This window comes from Coenobita brevimanus, chromosome 1 (assembly GCF_032717465.1).
Source record: "Coenobita brevimanus isolate Jiangsu-jjx chromosome 1, ASM3271746v2, whole genome shotgun sequence".
Lineage (NCBI taxonomy): Eukaryota > Metazoa > Arthropoda > Malacostraca > Decapoda > Coenobitidae > Coenobita > Coenobita brevimanus.
Window position 1 is genome coordinate 37,463,271 of NC_136954.1, and position 15,037 is coordinate 37,478,307.

The following is a 15,037-nucleotide window of genomic DNA, read 5'->3' on the forward strand; positions in this document are numbered from 1 at the left end:
GAGAGAGAGAGAGAGAGAGACAGAGACAGACAGACAGACAGACAGACAGACAGACAAAGACAGAGAGAGAGAGAGAGAGAGAGAGAGAGAGACGAAGTGCTACAATTACAAACGAAAGGAAGGAGAATGTGAGAATGAAAATCGGAAATAAAGGTTAAGCAAGAGTAAACGTGGAAGAATACAGGAGAATAGGAAAGATGGGGAAGGATGACAGTAATGGATGATACATATAAGATACAAAAATGACAAGAAAAGGAAGGAAAACTGGCATAAGAGACAGAAAAATGAGAAGAAATATTGATAAATGAAAAACACAGATAGAGGCTGATTGTTAGACATGAACATGTAAACATACATACATACATACATATATAAATTCATACATACATAAATACAGACAGACAGATAGACCAGAACAGGCAAAGAGAGTGAAAGGCAGACAAAGAGACAGACACAGGTAGTCGACATAGTTTTTACTGTTGAAAGGTGGTGGTTTTGCCCTACCACACACACACACACACACACACACACACACACACACACACACACACACACACACACACACACACACACACACACACACGCGCGCGCGCGCACTCTCTCTCTCTCTCTCTCTCTCTCTCTCAGTGTCTCGTTATTTACTTTTCCCAATACTCTGGTTTTCTTTTATCATTTCTCTTGTCACTGTGCATCGGTTTTTATTTCACACTTTCACACGTCCCTCTCTCTCTCTCTCTCCCTCACGGTTTCTCGTTATTTACCAATACTCTTTTTTTTCCCTTGATCAGTTCTCTTGCCACTGTACATTTTCATTTTACTCCATTTTTTCCTTTCTCTATTATACTCCATATTTTTTATTCTACTTGTATATCCTAGCTGGACATTTTCCTTCTCTGTACATCTCCTTGTTATCAGATTTCGTTTCACTAATTCATCTCTCTCTCTCTCTCTCTCTCTCTCTCTCTCTCCCCCCCCCCACGCCAGGTCTTTAAACAGCGCCTCAATATATCTCCCTCTCGTTATCTCCCTGTTCCGTCACCTCTCTCGCTGCCTCCCCTCTGACACACTCTCTGCCTCCCCTCTGCCTCTCATCTGCCTCACTGCTTCCACTCCGCCGTACCCTCTACCTCCCCTTTGCCTCACTCACCAGCCTACATCATTATCTGCCTGTCCATCACCACCACTGCCGTCACCTGCCTGCCTGCCTGTCTGCTACTTTTTGTCATTGCTGCCTCTCGTATATCTCTGCCTACCCCCTTCTCACTCTGCCTGCCTCCCTCTACATCTCTGTTTATGTCTTCCTTATTCTGCCTACCTTCCTCCTCTTTGTCCTGTTTTCTTTTTCCATACCTCAGTCTGCATCCTTCGTATTCTTCCTCTCAGCCTTCTTCTTGCTCTGCCACCCTGTCTGTCTCTTCCAATACTTCTGTCTACCTCCTCCTCATTGTGTCTTGGTATCTGTCTGCCTTCTTCTTGTCAGTGCCTTCCTGCCTCTTTGCCTCCCTCCCTCTTCTCCTCTCTGCCTGCTTTCCTCTAGTTCTGCCTGCATACCTCACTAATATCCTACCTTCCTGCTGACCCTGCCTACTAGCCTGCCTGCCTCACTCATTCTGCCTACCTTCCTTTCTCTCTTGTCCTGCTTGCCTGCCTAGCTCTCTCTTACCTAGCCTGTCTGACTTCGGTCTGCCTTATCTGTTTTCCTATCGCCTTAGCTCTCTCTCTCTCTCTCTCTCTCTCTCTCTCTCTCTCTCTCTCTTTCTGCCTTTTTTTTTCGTTTCCCTTAATACTTTTTCATCAAAATCTCTCCACTGTAAGTAAAACCACTATTAAACTAAAAGATGATGATGATGATGATGATGATGATGATGCATGAATAATGAAAGATGGATGACGATGCCGATTATGATAACGACAATGGTAATGATGATGATGATGATGATGATGATGATGATGATGATGATGATGGTGATGATGATGATGATGGTGATGATGATGATGATGATGATGGAGACGATGAGTGAATAATGAATGATGGATGGCGATGTTGATGATGGTAATAATGATGAAGGATGAATAATGAATGACGGGTGGACGATGACGATGATGACGGTAATCATGACGATGATGCTGATGATGATGATGGTGATGAAAATGATGATGCTGGCACTATCATTCGTCCACATTAACTTGGCTGAGATTTTCGTCATTCTGTTGCTTATTTCACGTCGCTTGATGGTGGAATAAGATAATATTACGGCTCTACATTCTCTCCGTAATCTTCTTCGTGACTAGTCCAATCATTATAGTGCTAATCTAAGTGTAAAATTAACACTGGAGAGATGGTAATGGGACTCATCATAAAACTTTCCTGTCCAACAATCTCCCTTTCTCCCTGTCTTTCTCGTTCCGTCTGTGTACCTTCCACTCTCCATCCCTACCTACTTAATCTACCTGCTGCGTTATCTCTCTACCTACGTACGGTACCTTCCTACCTACCTACCTACCCCCTTTCCTATGAACTTTGCAGCTGCATACCACTATACCTACTACCCTCACCAAAACCACCATTACTACTACTACCGTACTACTACTACAGTACTATTACCACCATCACCACCACTACTACTACTACTACTACGGTTACTACTGCTACCACTATTACTACTACTAATTCTCCTGCTGCTCCTGCAGCGATTAGATATCTGTAACAGGAAAGTCCCAACTAATGTTTTAATTATGAAGCAAAAAGACAAAGCCTAATGTAATGAAAACTGCAGGAAAGTTCTGCAAAAGAAGCATACTGCAGTTCGTTTATGAACCCTCACACACACACACACACACACACACACACACACACACACACACACACACACGACGTCAGACCTTAGGGAAAGTCACTTAAACGAGAACGAATATAAATTAGGCTTCCTTCTGGCTCCACAGTATTCCCTTTTCCCCATTCACCTCAACACCCTCCTCTCTTCCCCCCCCCCTCTCTTTCTCTCCCTTCCTCCAATGCTTCTTCCCCTCTGCTTACCTGCTTACTGATATCTACACCTCTCTCTCTCTCCTCTCCCTTTCTTCCCTCGTTTCTTTCTCTCCTTTCTTTAAATATTGTTACCATTTGCCTTCATCCTGCCTTCCTGTTGCTCCCTTCCTCATTATTCCCTGTCTCCTCCCCTCTCTCCTTTCACCACTTTATCTCAACCTTCTTCCAATACTTTTTCCCTTCTGCTTCCTTCCTTCCCTGTTTCCTCTCCCTCCCACACTCCTCTCCTCCTACTCTTTTCCTCCTCTCTAATTCCCACAGTACTCATTCTTCCTCCTCTCTTCTCCTCCTATTTACCCTCTTCATACCCAATTTCTTTATTTCTATGTCCCCTCCCTCCCCCCTCCTTTCCCCTGCCCCCTCTATCTCAATTTCTCTTCCTCTCTCCAGTACTTCTTCCCACCATGCGCACCGTAATCCCCTTACTTTCCTCCCAATGGAGGAACCTCCATGTTCCTTCCTTATCATCCGCTCTCTCTCTCTCTCTCTCTCTCTCTCTCTCTCTCTCTCTCTCTCTCTCTCTCTTACAGTCGTTACCCGTAATCGGTACCAATAAAACCAGGAAAATTAACACGGCGGGAGAAACTGTCAAACATAGCGATAAAATTCTAGTCTGCAAAACACAACACCAAGGCCCGTTTTTCCGTCATTAAAGAAGCTCTCTAACATCTCTTCCTAAGCGATTTATTTTGCATATCATACCCTGCTCTCCTCTTCAGTGTTATTTAAATCATTCTAAAATCACCATATTCTGGATATACAACGTGCAAAATTATACAAACAGTCCGTATTAAAAAAAAAAAAAAAATCGTTAAAGAAGAGGTGTTAGGGAGCCTCCTTAAGCGACGAGAATACAGACCTAAGATAGCAACTCTTTCAGGGCTTTCAGGTCTTTCACACATTTTATCATATGTACCCGAGACTTTCGACTAAGCAGCTTATTTCCCATAGCTCAAAGAAAAGACAATACAGGGGTCTTCTTCTTTTCCACAAAGTTCAATACCTTTTCCATAGCACTTCATCATGACTACATTATATTCTAGTGTTAATCGCCTGTTACGACTCAACCCTGACGGTGATGAGATGGCAGATTTAGCCCAAGTAAAAGTGAGCAGACTATAGTTACTTAGAAACGATTTTTTCACAATATTAATGTAAACTTCAGTATCTAATGAATGGTATGCCACTATAATATTAAATATGTTATTTCCTAGAGTCTCTTTGAGAAGGAACTTGTCTGCAGCCTTTGTCACCCATTTTCTTACATTAAAGTAAAAGACAGTAAAATTCATGATTCTCTAATTGCTATACCATCGTATACCTGATAGTTTTAACCTCTTGAGTCCAGTGAGGTGTGTGTGTGTGTGTGTGTGTGTGTGTGTGTGTGTGTGTGTGTGTGTGTGTGTGTGTGTGTGTGTGTGTTTTATCTTTATACGGGTTTGCCGACTAGAGAAACCCTATGTGGTGATGGGGATAAAGGCTGTCTCCTTTAACCCTCCCCCCCCCTCTCTCTCTCTCTCTCTCTCACTCCTTTGATGTTCGGTCTTTAAATTGGTCCTTCTTTCTTGCTTTTCTAATTCACTTTCTCACTCCTTACCACTTTCTCTTCAGTGGAAGTGAGGGGGTAACAGAGAGGGTGTTCACTTTGATCTTGTCTCTTTTAATTATTATTATTTTCTGTTTCTTTTTTACTTCCTTCGCTATCTCTAACTCTCTCTTTGTTTCATTATCTTTCAGAATTAGTTTCTGATTTCCTCTTCTTTCATCTCTCTCTCTCTCTCTTACTCTCTCTCATTACTCTATGTTCATTTCTGTTTCTTATCTTGGTTTCATCTTCTTCCTTCTATCTTCACTTCCTTCTTTCATTTCTCTCATTCCTTTATCCTGTCACTCAGTTTCTCTACATACCAGTCTTTCCCTCCATCTCTTTCAGTATTCCAATTCCTCTATTTTCATTCTTCTCTCTGTCTATCTGTCTGTCTGTCTGTATGCCTATGTATGAAAATTTTGTTTGTCCTTCCTCTCCCTCTCCACTATATTTTACAGTCTCTCTCTCTCTCTCTCTCTCTCTCTCTCTCTCTCTTCCGGCATTAAAGATGCTCAAAATTCCCCTAACTTTTCCTAACCTGTCGATTCGCTTGCCTCTGACAGGATGATGACAAAAAGGCTGTGTGTGTGTGTGTGTGTGTGTGTGTGTGTGTGTGTGTGTGTGTGTGTGTGTGTGTGTGTGTGTGTGTGTGTGTGTGTGAGAGAGAGAGAGAGTTTTACCTCTTCTGGGCACTTAGTGAGGTCGGGCTGACAGGCGATATCAATTTACAGTATACCTATTAACCTCTTCAGTACGATAGCGTGTTATCTTCTTTTGGATATAGTCAGGAGTTTTTGTTAAGCTTATGGGCCACTTGTCTTAGGATACAGGTTAGAATCTACACTAGGAATAAAAATAAATATTCTAAACAGACTTAAAATGTACGGATGGAGAAAGTGCAGAAGAGATGTAAACAGCACAGAAACCCCCAGTACTACATTCCACACCGTATGCACAAAAGTTTCTATCTGGCGGAATGCTATGGGTATACAACTCTAAATCTCCTCCCATCCAAATCTGATCTCTTGTTTTAGTACTTTAATATCTCTTATTTCTGCATTTATATATTTATTTTTTTGCATCGTTGCAATTTAACAATAACTTTAGATTTTTTTTCTAGTTTATGACATGTTCATTGAAGCTTGGTACCAAAAAACACATTACTGTACATACTATACCCGCCGCCAAGCAACCTGTCTCTTAAGCCCCGCCGTTCCATACCCACCGCCCAGAGAGTGGGTGGGGAGGGGCGAGGCCACGACTTCAGTACGGGGGCGGGGCTTAAAAGACAAGTTACCAGACAGCGGGTGTACTGGTTCATTAATCCGTCTCCGGCTACATTCCCAGATGCCAATATTCACCTGCCTGTTACTTTTCAGGTATTTGTTTTTGCCTCTACATCTTTATACCACAGCATTCCCTTCTGTGTTAACTGCATCACTTTATTATCGAGCACAGTTTATGTTAATAGCAAAAAGAACATTTTTGGCGTAATGTGAAGAATAAATCGCTGTGGAAGAGGTGTTACGGCATCTTGACAGCCCCTGAAAATACGGCTCTAATACTCACAACATCCATATCTCCTAAGACGATTTATTGGCACTCCATTCTCTTTTAGGTCTTCCCATTCTTTAATGCTGCATCTCTATGTATCTACATCTACATCGCTATGTATCTACTGTACATCTACACCTCTATGTAGCTATATCTACATCGTTACATATCCACATCTACATCGTTACGCATCTACATCTTCATCTACATACTACATCAACATCTCTACGTATCTACATCTACATCGCTACGTATCTACATCTACATCTACGTATCTACATCTACACCGCAACGTATCAACATCTACGTCACTACGAATCTACATCTACGTATCTACTTCTACATCACTACGAATCTATATCTACATCTATGTATCTACATCTACATCTCTACGTATCTACATCTACACCGCTGCGTATCTATATCTACATCACTACGTATTTACATCTACATCTCAACGTATCTACATCTTCATCACTACGTACCTACATCCACATCTCTACGTATCTACATCTACATCACTACGTATCTACATCTACATCACTACGTATCTACATCTACATCACTACGTATCTACATCTACACCGCTACGTATCTACATCTACATCACTACGTATCTACATCTACATCACTACGTATCTACATCTACATCACTACGTATCTACATCTACATCACTACGTATCTACATCTACATCTCTACGTATCTACATCTACATCGCTACATTTACATCTCTGCATATGTACAAGTGCATTTCTCCATCTACACCTCTGTACATCTATATCTCTATTTCTACAACTTCATCGCCACATCACTACATCCCCTTCTCCACATCTCTACAACCTCTTCACATCTCTTCATCCCCTTCTCCACATCTCTACAACCTCTTCACATCTCTACATCACCTTCTCCACATCTCTACAGCACCTTCTCCACATCTCCACATCTCTACGTCACCTTCTCCACATCTGTACATCATCTTCTTCACATCTCTACATCATCTTCACATCCCTACATCACCTTCTCCACATCTCTACACCCCAACCCTCAACATCTACCACTCCTTACACCCTAACCATATTTACTTTGAGCAACACAACAACAACAAGTACCCTCTAGGCCAGACATTCAGCCTTGGGCAGCGTTTTACGTGAAAATAACGCAAACATACGAAGCCTGTGCTAGAGAGGCGTAGGAAGAGCACTGAGGCGTAAAAGGGGCTTAGAGAGGCGTAAAGAGAGAGTAGAAAAGCGTAAAAGGGGAGTGGAGAGGGGCAGAGGGGGCGTGGAGAGGCGCAGAGGGGGGGTAGAGAGACGTAGAGGGGGAGTAGTGAGGCGTGGAGGGGAATAGAGAGACGTAGAGGGGAGCAGAGAGGCGTAGAGGGGGAGTAGAGAGAGAGAGGGAGTAGAGAGGCAGAGAGAGGGAGTAGGGAGGCGTGGAGGGGGAGTAGAGAAGCGTAGGGGGAGCAGAAAGGCGTAGGGGGAGCAGAGAAGGGTAGGAGGAGCAGAGAGGCGTATGGGGAGCAGAGAGGCGTAGGGGGAGCAGAGAGGTGTAGGGGGGAGTAGAGAGGCACAGAGGGGAGTAGAGAGGCGTAGAGGGGAGTAGGGAGGCGTAGAGGGGAGTAGGGAGGCGTAGAGGGGGAGTTGAGGGGTGTAGAAGAGGAGAGGCGTAAGGGGTGGCGATGAAGAGCTGCAATTGGGAAGGGGGGGGAGGGGTATATAAATACAGCACAATGGTCATAAGACCTAATATCATCTATGTGACTTGTAGATTGCACAACACATATTTCTTAGCGATTTATTCTACATATTACATTTAATATTCTCTTGTATGTTATTGGTGCAAAATATGTCGCTATCAAAACGGCCTAAATCACATACAAGAAAATTTTAATGTGCTAATGTGCAACCTAATTCGCTAAGGAAGTGGTGTTAGGAAATCTCTTATCTTATATAATTTGAAATTCGAGCCGTACAAGGCCGGAAGGAGAGAGAGAGAGAGAGAGAGAGAGAGAGAGAGAGAGAGTAAGGCAGTGTAATAAAGAAAGCTACGGGGAGATGTTATACGAAGAAGAGAAAGACCGAGGTGGAGAAATAATGAAAGAGGTAGGGAGAGGAAGCTGCGAAAGGGATAAGCCTGGAGGTGATATGCATACAAGGCTGGAGGGATGGAGGGGAGGGAGGAGGAAAATGAAGATGGAGAACTGGAGAGGATAAAGAGAGGGAAGAAGAATCAAGAATATGAAGAAAGACGATAAATGGCAAAAGGAAGAAGAGAACCAAATGTAGGGGCTGAGGAGGAGGAGGAAGGGAAGAAGATACTGAGAAGGAAAGGAATTTGAGTAGGAGTACGGGAAGAAAATGAGACGGAGGAGGAAGAGAGGGTGGAGGGAGAGCGTGAAAGAAAGAGGTATATGGAGAAGAAGAGGAAGAAAAAGAAAAGTGGGAAGAATAGTTAGAAGGAGAGGAAGAAAATGAGTAGGTGGTGGGACAGGAAGAAGAGGGAGAGGAGAAGTAGAAGGAGGGGGGGGGAAGGAAGAGGATGGGAAGGAGGAAGCAGGGGAGAAGGAAGAGTAAAGAAGGAGGGAAGGATAGAGAGAAAATATGCCCAGAGTCGGACACATAGAAAAAAAAATGAGGAGGAGCAGGAGGAAACCGTAAGTGCAGAAAATGGCGTGTGAAGAAGAGTGAAGGAAAGAGATGAAAAGAGGAATGAAGTGGGGAAGGGGAGGAGGAGAGAGAAGGAGGTATAAAGTAGGGAAGGGGAGGAGGAGAGAGGAGGAGGTATAAAGTAGGGAAGGGGAGGAGGAGAGAGGAGGAGGTATAAAGTAGGGAAGGGGAGGAGGAAGAGGAGGAGGTATAAAGTGGGGAAGGGGAGGAGGAGAGAGGAGGAGGTATAAAGTAGGGAAGGGGTGGAGGAGAGAGGAGGAGGTATAAAGTAGGGAAGGGGAGGAGGTATAAAGTAGGGAAGGGGAGGAGGAGAGAGGAGGAGGTATAAAGTAGGGAAGGGGAGGAGGAGAGAGGAGGAGGTATAAAGTAGGGAAGGGGAGGAGGAGAGAGGAGGAGGTATAAAGTAGGGAAGGGGAGGAGGAGAGAGGAGGAGGTATAAAGTACGAGAAGGAGGAAGAAAAAGAGGAAAATAAGAAAACGAAGCAGAGGAAGAGGAACGGGACAGATGGCTGTGGGAGAAGGCAGGAGTTGGCTGAGGCAGGGTAAGGGGTGGGGCGGGGTTAGGGATGAGGCAGCACGAGGGATGAGGCAGCTTGAGGGGCTAGGCAGAATGCGTGGTGAGGCAGGGTGAGGGGTGAGGCAGGGTGAAGGGTGAGGCAGGGTGAGGGGTGGGGCAGGGTGAGGGATGAGGCAGGGTGAAGGATGAGGCAGGGTGAAGGATGAGGCAGGGTGAAGGATGAGGCAAGGTGAGGGGTGAGGCAGGATGAGGGGTGAGCCAGGATGAGGGGTAAGGCAGGTGAGGGGTGAGGCAGGTGAGGGGGGAGACAGGTGAGGGGGGAGGCAGGATGAGAGGTGAGGCAGGGTGTGAGGGGGAAGACAAAGTAACGGGTGAGGCAAGGTGACGAACGAGGCACGTTAGGGGTGAGGCAAATTGAAGGGTGAGGCAGGGTTGTGGAATTTCGAGTCGAGGGGTGAGGCAGGAAGAGGGGTGACAAAGGCTAGAGGTGAAACAAAATAAAATTAGTAAGAAAGGCAACAAGAATGAAACAAAGAATGGGGTGAGGCAAGTGGGTAAGTCGAGATAAGGCACATCAGTGAGGCAGGGTAAGGCTGAAGTGAGGCAAGGGGAGGTAGAGGGACGAAGCAGGGTGAAGCTAGGGCAAGGGAGTGAGGCAGGGTGGGGGTGAGGAAAGAAAATTAAATGGGAAAAAATAAAAACAGGTAAGCTCTCCTTGTCTACCCTGGTTTTCGAATCATAGACTATTTACCTTCGTTATGGCCCATCCTGTAACAAACAGCCTCGAGAGAACCCATAACTCTGTTGATGTTTACTTTCTTTTGTTCTCCTTTTTATTCCTTTGAAGAGGGGTGAGGCAGGGTAAGAATGTGGCAGGGGTGAGGCAGGTCCGTGAAGCAGCCACCATCGTTTCCCGTAACATTTGCAAGTTAAGTCGGGGCAATTAATGGCTGAAGGACGCGCAAGAATCCAGTTTTTCATCTTCTTTTTCTTGGCTTTGGTGGCGGCATTTTAAGCGTTGTAGAACTGGAAGGAAATGAGGAAATTACCTGCCCCAGGTATTTCTTTTAAGTCTTTTATCTTTCTTCACTTTTAAACTAACTCTTTAACCCTTTTACTGTCCCGCCTGCTCAGTACAATAGCTCATTCTACCGACAGACAGACGATTTTATTCAACTGAGTGAGTATTTGAGACCGAAATGTTAATCCCTTATGACAGGGACCTCTTTGAAATTTACTACTATTACCATCAGACGGTTTTATTCACTCAGGAAAGCACCTCTAGTAGTAAAGGGGTTTATGAAGACTATACCTAACCCCTTCCTGTTCGCATTCCCTCCTGGGGTGAATACAATCGACTGGAGGCAACAAAAAGAAAGCTGTTAAAATGGGGTTAATGGCCATCCCGAGGTGGTCTCTCACAAGCTGAATACAGCTAATTTTTCACTGGCTGGGATGAAATAGAAAAAGCGTCCTCGGGTTGAAGGGGTTAATGGAGTTTGTATATAATTTTTTCATCCCAAAGTGGTCTCGCCTTAACTAAATAAAATCGTGTGTCGGTAGTAAGAATAAAATAAAAAAGGCGTCCTCGGGCTGAACAGACTAATCTTGCACAGATACTTTGAACAAGGGTATTATTAGTGTGTGTGTGTGTGTGTGTGAGGAAGGTCTCACTACATACAGCTCTTCTAAGCAGGGTAGATTACAGGGCTTTCCGTCTCATCTACTATCCTTTGACTAACTCTCTCCAGCCTCTCCTTCTTCCCCGCAGTGTTGCATCTTGTCCCTCTACTGCCGTCATCCCAAAGGCCACTGCTCCTCTGACGTGCCTGCGTTTATTCCTTCCCCGCTCAGGCTGGCGTACGGCAACCTTCTGGCAATGCACTCTCACCCCGTTTCGGATTCATTGTTAAACGATTCACTCTGCTTTTCGTGTATGCAACTGTATAGTCGGTTTACCATAACCTGGCCCAGATGTCTGTCCTTTTGCAGCTTATTTCACGTACTTCAGTGGCAGAATAAGACAATACTTTGGCTCCATGTCCTTTCCACAGCACTTCCTCATGATCTGCACAATATTCCAGCGTTAACCTATTGTTACAACTCAGTATTCAAGAAGGAGATACAGCAATTTTAGGCCAAATCAGAGCAATTAGGGACTATCTTCCTTAGCCTGTATTTCTCTCTGTTTATGCCCTCCAGTCTTTTATACGCAGTGTTTCCATGCATCTAGAAATGAATGGTTCTTAATTTTTGCTCGTTTTTATTCAGTTTTCATTGGGAAGGACAACTTAATACAAAAATTATTTTCTCTTTCATAAAAAAAAAAAAAAGATAATGGGAATTCTGAACGAAATCGTTTTGTGTTAGCCTTAATATAGTACCTCAGTGCATATATAGGAAGAGAAAAGTTTAAAGGAAATTCTTTTTTAATCCTCTGCTCATCAGGACTCCACTCAGCTGAACAAACTCGCCTGGGATAAACTCAAATAAAATACTTAAGTTTGCAAATATCCATCGAAAAAAATATGTTTTTAGACAACCTGCAAAAACAAAATTCGTATGTTGATAGCCTAATCCATTGTGACAAACGGATATTTTGGGTGGGATAGAGACACAGGTTACAGCATGAATTCTTTATTTGCTCTACGTTTCGGCTACACAGAACCCATCCCTGTCACTCATACTCAACTTTTCCAGATCTCGTATGAATATCAAATTATTCGTCGAGGTATTTTACTGTTATCTTGTTCGAGCGGGTGATTTGAGCGACGAATTAAGTTATTTTATTGTTATCTTGTTCGGGCGAGTGATCTTAGCGAGGAATTAAGAACAATATCAAGACACGAAGTAGGGTCTGGCAGCACATACCCCTCACACCACCAAAGTGTGGTACCGGTACTCCGGGGACTACTAGTGCTACTTCGGATTTATGGATAACGCTGGAAAACTTAGGAATAATAACACATTCTATTTCAGTGGCTTTTCAGAAATTGGTACATAATGAAAGAGAGAGAGAGAGAGAGAGAGAGAGCAGTATATCTGGCTCTCTGTTATAAGGTGGACATCCGTTCATCCTGTTCGCCTGGAAATCCTGCAGTGTCCCTCCAAGCGCTGCAATCGTACTCTCGGAAATACGGCATAAGTTAATAATTACCTGAAAATACGGCTAATTAACACTCGCAGGTACAGGTGCGGTCAGGTACATCGCTCCACTTTTAAAACGAATAATTATGAAACTCTTACACATTATCCTGAAAAATGTCCTGGGTTTTCCAAGGGCGCATCATTTGGTTTCAAAAGTTATCGCTCACTTTTCAGTTGCTTATCGTAATGAAGTTGATGGATATTAATGTCCTCTTCCTCCGCCTCCTCCTCCTCCTCCTCCTCCATCACCACCACCACCACCACCACCACCGCCACCACCACCACAATGGTAGATTTAAAAATTTACCTCTCTTCTTTCAAATTCCATAAGATTTCATTCAGCAGAAATATAGCTTACAAATTTCCATGATATTGGTGGTCCACTGAAATGCAAACGATGTGATTTAGTCCTTCCTTTCAGAGCTAGGCTTCCGTTCACTGCCCCGATTCACCGACCTTATTACAGAACCATGAGACCCTTATTATAGACCTTATTATTATAGATCTTATTATAGACCCTCACAGACCCTTACAGAATCATTCAAGTTTTCCATAATCGTGCCTTTGACAAGAAAATGCGAGATATTTGCGGCCAATCCCCTGTGCAATAGGAGGGAAATAACTGGAGGGTGAAAGGGGAGGAGTTGGATAGGTAATGAGGAAACGAGGTGAAAGAGGGAAGAGAAAAGGGAGGAGAAAAAGGAGAAAGAGAGAGAGGGGGGTAGACGTAGGAGAAAGAGTAGAAACATCAATAAATAATAATAATAATAATAATAATAATAATAATAATAACAATAATAATAACCAGAAAGGGTAACCGGCGTTGCTTGGGTAAAACCCTATGAACGTGTATTATCTAGGACCCTGGATGACCACTCCTTGTGGGAGAAGACCCTCGGGTTTCCATTTTATCCTTGGGCCCATTTACCCAGGCCTATATTCTCCATGGACCTATTCCTACCATGGACTTATTTTCCCACTAGCATCCCACCCATCCCACTGACCCATTTACCCATCCGACCAGCTGTAGTTAATATGGTTATAAAATTTAAAAAAATCAAAGGTAATTGGCTTCCATCTTTCCATCATGTTGACTTGAGTATTTCTGATTAATTACAATCTTGGCCATCACAGGAGCCACTTTAGCATATGAAATGTACACGTTTCAAGCGTTTAAATTCGTCGTAAAAAGCTACACCTGTCAGAGCTGTTAAAAGCGTTCTATATGCATCCCCCTTGATTTCCACAGAGGACAGTGGCAAGTAGTCTCTCTCTCTCTCTCTCTCTCTCTCTCTCTGAAAAGACATGAAACCCCATGGATGCCCCACTGCATTAACCGCGAATATAAGACATGGACGTGTGTTAATTAACAACATTTTTTGGCAACCGGAAGCCGACTGTACCCGTTTTATTACGCATTCTTTAAGTCAGCGCATTTTTGGTACGCTGTTTTAAAAACTGTTGTGCTATAATGCACCATTTCGGCTAATTAGAGGGTTCAGACAGCTTAGTTATAATGACAGATTAACAGTAAAATACGATGTTAGTCACGAGGACGTGTAACGAGAACGATGCTGAGTCTGTCGTTTTCTGCCCGTGAGCTAGCTACATGAAATAAGCTGCAAAGTGGGAAAGATTATTTGGGCCAAGTCAGTGTAAAATGAGTATAGTCAGATTTTTTTTGTGCTTATATATATATATATATATATATATATATATATATATATATATATATATATATATATATATATATATATATATATATTAATCATTTTAAGAGAGACTTCTAACAGGTGGGGTTTTGGGAATGCCTTCGTCAACCCCTTCAGAAAGACAGACATTTTCAAAGCTCAACAGAGTCGTCTGGAAGCAGCAAGAGAAATAAAAATAAATCCTCGGGCTGAAAGAGTAAAATTTGCAGGCTGTGAATTGGACAATGGTTTCAGAAACTCATTTTAGAAAGAATTTTTACTTTACATACCGGTGATTATTTATTTACCCTGCACTTATTTATTTAACCTATTTATTTATTATTTATCTATTCATGTATTTATTCAATTATCATCTGTGTTTGCATCTTTATTCTGGCTACCACTAAACGTCTTTAATTTAGCCTTGTAATTTTCTCTACTACATTGACTGCTAACGGCCTCCGTTAACCGTCTTATACCCGGGACAACTCCAGTATTTAATTTCCGATGGCGCCAGACGATTTAATTTAACTGAGTAAGCCTAAGAGCCTGAGTGTAAAAATTCTCAGACTGAAGAGAGGCACGGTTTCAACTTTTCGGAAGAGACCTGCTTTTCTTCTTCGACTTCGCCTTCTTGTTCTTCAACTTCTTCTTCTTCTCCTTCTTTTTATTATTATTATTATTATTATTATTATTATTATTATTATATTCTATAGGCGCGGGAGTATGTGGGAATAAGAGGGCATAAGAAACAGTGTGTATTGTTGTGAGTAACACATGGAAGGAGGATATGAGAGTATGGATCAGTTGGGTCAAGGATTGT